General features: G+C 36.4%; 1 protein-coding gene across 1 annotated transcript in view; it reads right to left on the minus strand.

Moving 5' to 3' along the window:
- Nyap2 (neuronal tyrosine-phosphorylated phosphoinositide-3-kinase adaptor 2) overlaps positions 1 to 6,824 on the minus strand; it is a 238,955-nt gene extending 232,131 nt beyond the window's left edge. The window contains exons 1-2 of the mRNA XM_021234357.2: positions 6,792 to 6,824; positions 173 to 273 (exon numbers count right to left, since the gene is read on the minus strand). The gene's annotated coding sequence lies outside the window, so the exon portion shown is untranslated. The remainder of the gene's footprint in view (positions 1 to 172; positions 274 to 6,791) is intronic.
- Positions 6,825 to 7,443: the final 619 nt, after the last annotated feature.

Raw genomic sequence — 7,443 nt, forward strand, 5'->3', positions numbered from 1 at the left:
TCTCTCTCTCTCTCTCTCTCTCTCTCTCTCTCTCTCTCTCTCTCTCTCTCTCTCTCTCCTCCCTCCCTTTCCTGGACTCCCTCCCTTCCTGTTTCTCGCTACTCTCCAGCTGCCTTAGTCTGTTGATGCTGCCGCTGCTGATTAATCAGGGATTCTGAAACAAAGAACCTACCTTCTGAAATAAGCAGTAATCTGTCTCCTCTGCTTCTGCAATCCGCCCGCATTGAACGGCCGCATTCTAGCACCTTGGACAGTTCCCACACCCTAGGCCCACTGAAAAGGGAGACAGAAAGGCTGAAGAAATGGCAAGAACCCTGAAAGCAGCACCGATTTCGGCTCCCCAGGGACTCTCATCCTCATTAAAGGCTTCCCATTCAAGCAACAGAACGTGTCCCTTTTATCTAACTGAGCTAAATTCTGATTTGTCAATTCCAAAATAAAAAGAGGATAAAGAAACCTCTTCATTTATATCCACTATTTAGCACTAAATCAGTCTGCTTCGGAGAGAAAATTTAAGTCCCTCAGGACTATTGTTCTTGCAAGGATAGTTAAGTTATAAGGCTTTTTTTTACCCCCAGTGGGGCTCAGAAAAATGAGCAGCAACTTAAACGGGAACTATTGGATCTCAGTTTGATGCCCTTATTTGATACCAATTTTGCCTCCACCCACCCTGCACAGCAGAGCCATGCACACAATTACTGCTGACGTACTTCAGGCTGCTGCTTTCGGAGTGGGGGAGGAGCCTTTTAACCTCATCAAAACAGCTTGATACCACCTGCTCCCATGGCATGAGAACAAAACTAGCCCACTTGGAAAGAATGTGCACCGTGCATGTACACAGAACAAAGGTCTCTCCAGGACCCTGATGCTTTAACCAAAGTGAAATATACAGTTTTCACTGCATATGCACACCTAACTACTTCAGACTCACTGCAGACATGCTTTAAAGTCATTCTATTTCTTTCACCTAAAGAGACTACAATCCCTTCTAAATTTGTTATGCACTATGATTGACAGATGTGTATATACTTGTGTCCACACAAAATATATTTATATGCCTGGGCAAATATATACATATATATATATATGTGTGTGTGTGTGTGTGTGTGTGTGTGTATGAAAAATCCAAATTTTCAAACTTGTCTCTCCTCACAGTAAATGAGGAAATAGATATTTGACATGGTAAATTTGAATAGGGTGTAACACGATGATTCCTGGGTCTTCTGTGGAATGACAAGACAAGAAGAAAGATGGAGTAAAGGGATGTAGAGAGAAAGTAGGAAAGAAAGAGGAAAGGGAATGGGGAAATAAAGGAGTACTCTGGTAAAACTAACAATAAGAATCCGGTTTAAGCTACATAGTGGTAAAAAAGAGTTTTTCATGTGCAAATGTGTCCATATAATTGCACAGTGGTCTCTACCTTTTTCATGTCACTTTCCTCCCATAACTTTTATCATAAATGGCTGCATACTGGGTGCTTTCCTTTGAGTCAAACACCTCAGTTCATAAGTAATTCCATATGGAAATATCCTTATGTACCAACAAACCATAAAAGCAGTAATCTGGAGGTCACCCTTCCTAATTCTTAGATGAAAAAGAGGATTGAGCTAAGATTTCATATATTTTGTTTTGTGAGTTTAGCTTATAAGTACCTGGGGAGAACTAAAATCAACACATTATATTGCTGTACATATCCCTAATATATATTACTCTATGTGACTTGATATTCTCTACCATACATTTAAAAGCTGACCATGGATTTCCAGGTCCTTGAGTGCAACAGGATCACCATTTAACGTAAAGAGATGCCCTTGAAGATTAGATATATGAAAAGAAGGGAGAGGAGTACAGAGGGAAAGGAACAAGATCATATCAGATGTGTCTTTCTCAAATACTTTCCCCATTCCCTTTCCCAGACAGCCACCCTCTCTAGTGTTAAAACCTTAGCACATCTCAGTAAACAGACTCAAGTACCACTTATAATCTGGCAACAGCTCCCATACTGTGATCAAGAGGATTACTAATGTGTCATTATTTTTGGTAGTAAAGTGCTCTCATGAGTTGTCTTTCATCTTAGAGTCAAAGTTGAAAAGCTTTTTAAAAAAATTACAGAAATCATGTGACAGACATTTTGGGAAGTGGAAATATTTTTAACATGACTGATAATTTAAACAGGTTTAGATGAATATACTTTGAACTACAGAGAGTATGAAAAAACAAGGGTGAAATCCTTTGCACTAATGGGAAAACAGTACTCAGGCAAATGAAATGACTTGCCACCAGTATCACCAGCTAAGCAGGAGCAGAAACTAAATCACTGACTCTTATTGTAATTGTCTAGCACTGTGGTTTTGTCACTTTGACTCCAGGCCAGAGAATAATTCCCCAAAGAGTAAAACACATAACAAAGGACAGAACAAGTTTTACCACAAAGTTTCCAAAAGGAAAGGTTAGTTTTAATCTCAAAAGAAGAAAAATAAAGTATGCATCACATAGACAGTCCTTGAAAGTGTACATTCCTAATGTTGAGAAATTGTACAATATTAGCTGCCCCTTACTTCCCTTTTCTATCTTTCCTGTCTTACTCTCTTCCTCATGGCCTTCATTATTCTTCTTTTCTCCCTTCTGACTCTTCTTTCCTCCCTTCCTTCCCTTTCTTCTTCCCCCTCTTTTATCTTTCCTTTCTCCCCAATGTTTATTTATTTCCTTATTTTCTTGTCCTTCCAGCATAGAGAATAAGACCTAGAAATTACGTTGCACCGTGCTCATTTGCTCAATCACACATTGCCCTCATTCTAGCCACAGTGTATTCTAATTGGACAACTTTGTATCTGGAGATGCATGGGTGTCTAGCAGTTTGTGACACCTTTTAGGTTTGGTGCCTCAAATATCAATGAATAAAACAAAAATGACCAATTGTTAGTTTTCAAATAATCTTAGAACCAAATGCAGCTTCATGTCAGAGAAATATGCATCAATAAAAATTAAAATTGAAAATCTTTATAAGGATAAAGATGTATAAGAACTCAAAAACCTCAATGTTTAGTTATGTGATTATTTGTTTACTTTTTCTATATTCACAAAGCAGCTAAGTTTTCTGGTATTCCTAGGAAATCAGATACTGGATGTTTTGTGTGATTTGAAAATTCACAAAGGTCTTTATTATGAGCATTCAATGGGATATACATACTTATGAATACAGGACAATGTGAAAGCCATCATAGGTTCAGCTGCTGTGTTCCGCCATTCTGCCCAGGGGAGATGAGAACAATCACAAATATTACTGCTGTTCTGATCACCTATCTCCGAAGAGAGTGCAAGAGACCCCCTTCTCTTCCTTATAAGAGATCATGTTCACACACAGAAGCCACGCCTTAAGGTTAGTATTCCAAACACTGTTGGTAGAATGGGTTCCCATAATACTTGTGGATGAAAGTTCTCTAAAAATCCTTAAGGCAGGGTAAAATCACCTCTTTTTGTTGTGCTGTTAAAAGCAGTAGGTGTTTTGTGGGTTAAATAGACCACCTCTACACTAAGAGGGAGAGAAAAGTTCTGGACATGTGTCTTATGCTATAAACCAGCCAGATAGGAGGAATACCTTTATGTGCAAAATTGACATACATGATAGAAGTAATAACTGACATAAAACAATATAGCTGCCTAAAATTCAAGTCATCAAGCATTCCCTGAAGTTTTGTCATAGTTTTTAACAAAGCCTTTTTGGATTTTTCTATGATCTGTTTAGGTAGATGAACCCATGTTATAACAGTTATTCTACTAAGTTAAAAGCTAATATCCTTTCCATCCAAAAGGGTTGTTTAAGCCACCCAGCAACAGCAGGAAAAGAAAATCTTGAGAGAAAAAGAACCATTTACCCCTCTTTATTTTACCTCCAAAATCTTAGATGTCAGCAGAAGTCATACCAATGACCCATATAGGAGCTGGTGAACTCTTTGTGGTACAGGTGCTGCCTGACCCAGATACTTTGTGACTAAATAATGATTAACAGTATAATAATACTCACAAAGCTAAACTTATAGCACCTGTGGACAATCTGATGTTCTGTGGGATATTCACATTTCAAGAAAGATAAAAGAGTTAGCTGAAACAGACACTACTGCTTCATTTGAACAAATATTATTTCTTAGTGAGGGTTCATTAATGTAGTTGTTTTCATTTCTATTCTCAAACTTTTAAAATTCCTTATAAAAAGATATCCCATGCCTAGTTATTCAGACACCTGCACGACAACCTTCTAAATCCTTTCTTTGAATGGGTAACTACCTACCCAAGCTTTCTTATCCTTCAAAGCCTGTCCTAACTAACTACAGTCAAAATTGGTGCTTGCCGTATGTTCTATGAAATATCCAGTGAATGATTAAAATTAAAGTCATGAGAGTTTTGCCAAACACTGCTCAACATATCTGCTTATACTGTTTCATATGTGCTTATGTAAAACTCCTTAAGGAATGCTATTTTCCTTTCTGTCCCTAGAGTCCCGTTACAATGACTCCTTCCCACCAGGGTTGAAGATTTGCTGAATGGAGGCAAAACTCCAGGCCTAAACAGATGGCAAATTATGCACACAAGTAGAAAATTCAAAGTACCTATGTGATGAGCATAAAAAGACCATCTTACAGATGAAACTATAAATGAATATTTAGAAAATAGAATTACTAAGCCAAATCCTAAATGCTTAAGAAAAATCCACACTTTTTCTACCTGAAAATTCAAGACTTCCAATATGAAATTAACTAGAAATAAAGAAGGATTCCACATGAAGAGTCACTAAGGGTACAGATATGTGACTCATATTTTAAAAAGACACTTATGTACTTTTGAAATATTGTGCTAGTCTGAAGTTTGTAAGAAAATACCACATTCTGTGTTCCTTACACATTTATAGTTTTCAAGGCCAAGATCAAGGTGCTTGCAGATTTTTCTCCTTGTGAGGACCCTTTCCGGCTTGCTGAAAAGAAGGGACTGGTTGGTTTCTCTTCCTCTCCCTATAAATGAACTAATGCAGTCTCAGGACCTCACTCTCGCAACATTATCTAAACTTAATTACATTTTGAAAACTTGGTTCCCAAAGCATTGCATTTGGGGATGTAGATTTCAATATATGCTTTGGGAGGTGTAGTTTATAATGGAGGTATGAAGGAAGTATGGTGGAAATAGAGATACCGCTTTTGCAATAGATAGGATCAATTTTATAAATAGTTATACTTTATAAATTCATTATAGCTAATGTGGTTTAAAAATGATTAAAATTAATAATGAAGGAATTTGGTAGCTATTGGTACATATGTCCTCAACAGACAATTAAAATATTTTATAAAGCTACATTGATTTACTTGTACAGGATAAAATTGTAAAATGATAGAAATTAAAAAGACTAAGAAAAGCATGTATAGGTATTATTTCACATGACAAGCATATGCTTTAAGAATTAATGAAATTAAATAGAAATACAAATGTATGCATATATAGATGCTTCATGAATTATATTATAAGAATGGATATAAACACATGTAACTCAAAGTGTAGTGTAGAATCCTCATGTGAATATTATTTGGGGTCTTGTTAAATATGCAGAAGTCTGGGTTACTTCACAAACTCTTTCATCAGTTTGGGACACTACAAGCAGATCACATAGAATTTACGGCATAGATGGACTGTCTTAAACAGCAGAAAGTGATTTCTCCAAGTTTCAGAGGATGGGAGCAAGATTTCAGGTTGCCGATGTTAGCAGGCTTAGTCAATGACACTCTTCATGGTTCTTCATATAAGGGGGGAGATGATTCCCAGAGAGGCAGAGACAAATAAATGGCAGACAGACAAGCAGATGGACAGACAAATAAAAATATGGTAGATGATAGATATGTAGATAATAAATAGATTCATCATGATAATATGTAGATAGCAGATAATTGATAAAAATTTATAATTGACATATTTAAGATAGATGATAGAAAGAGGGAGGGGAGGGAAGAGAGAAGGAAGGAAAGGAGGAAGTTAGGGAGGGAGAGAAGGACGGTAGGAAGGAACGGAAGGAGGAAGGAAAGAAAGGAGAGAAGGAGGGAGGACTAGAAATGGTCCACCCACTGATAATGCAAAAGACAAAGAAACTAAATGAAAATCAAGAAAAATGATTCATAAATATTCAATACAATTAAGGAAGAAATATAGAGTGAAGTGATTTAGCTAAAAACTGGGAAATTATTTGCAATACAATATATATGAGATCTACCATTGACATATGACTAGGATATTTTTTAAAAATCATTATATACATATAATAGGTAAATATTGAAGTACTAGACAATAAAGGTACTGGGAATGTATCAATCATTAAATGAGAAAATAAGATGGGGGTAAGTAGAGGAAATGATGATTAACTTTAGTTAGACAAAATTAAATTAAATCAGCAGTGAGTCAGGTTTTAATAATTGTCATGCTGTCATACAAGAGGAAAAATGGACATCTGTGTGAACATATTCAGTTAAAATGCAGGTTAGTCTAATAGTGCTTTAGTGTTTCAGTGGGCACAGTCAGTGAAATATTACTCCTACTTTAAGTATGAAATAAGTGTAAAGCTCTATATTTGAAGGATTTTTTGTACTTAATAGCAACAATTTGAAAGTTCTCTACTTGTAAATCCTACAAGACGAAAATTTTAATTGTTTCAACACCTACAAAAATATTTTCATTGCTCTGAATGTAGCTATTACAAGGAGTAGGGCAAGGACAGTGTCCTTACAACTGCCCCATGCCCATACAATTTGCCTTACCTGTGTTCATGTGACAATGCTCAAAGTCATGGAAGCTTTCCTTGCCTGAGTTCATTAATCTGGAAAATGAAAGTAATAAGAGTATAAAACCTGTTTATTATAAAGACTAGTAAAAGTTTCATTCCAGTATATAATGCACTGTAGCTGTATTCAATCCCATTACCTTCTCCTGTGCCTTCCCCAAACTACACCCGACTGCCTAACAGATGTCATGATAGTAACAGGAAGCAGAATGGAAAAGATAGCTACTATTAAATATGTCTTTGGCAGGTTACCATTTGGTTATGTTACAAAATCCAAACAACATTTGTCTTTCATCATCTCACTTGAAATATTATTTTACGTAATCTTCCATGATCTTGTATTGTTGCTTTTCCTCTTATTTGAGCGACCTCCCCTTCTTGATGCCTTTGCCATATCTACCTTGACAAAGCCAAGCCTCATAATAGTGACACTCGCCCTGAGCTTATGGAGGCATTTACATTCAAACTACCACATTGACTATAAGTTTTATAGTTATTTTTGCTTTTGCCATTTTTTTCTAAGATGGAAGCCCAATGAACCAGGAATCTTGCATGTATTTGCTTAACTTTGCATCCCAATTCACTCTTCAATGCCTATGGGTAGGAGACATGGAACTAAGTAATTGGAA

The sequence above is a fragment of the Mesocricetus auratus genome, unplaced genomic scaffold (genome assembly GCF_017639785.1).
Source record: "Mesocricetus auratus isolate SY011 unplaced genomic scaffold, BCM_Maur_2.0 Super-Scaffold_100010, whole genome shotgun sequence".
Lineage (NCBI taxonomy): Eukaryota > Metazoa > Chordata > Mammalia > Rodentia > Cricetidae > Mesocricetus > Mesocricetus auratus.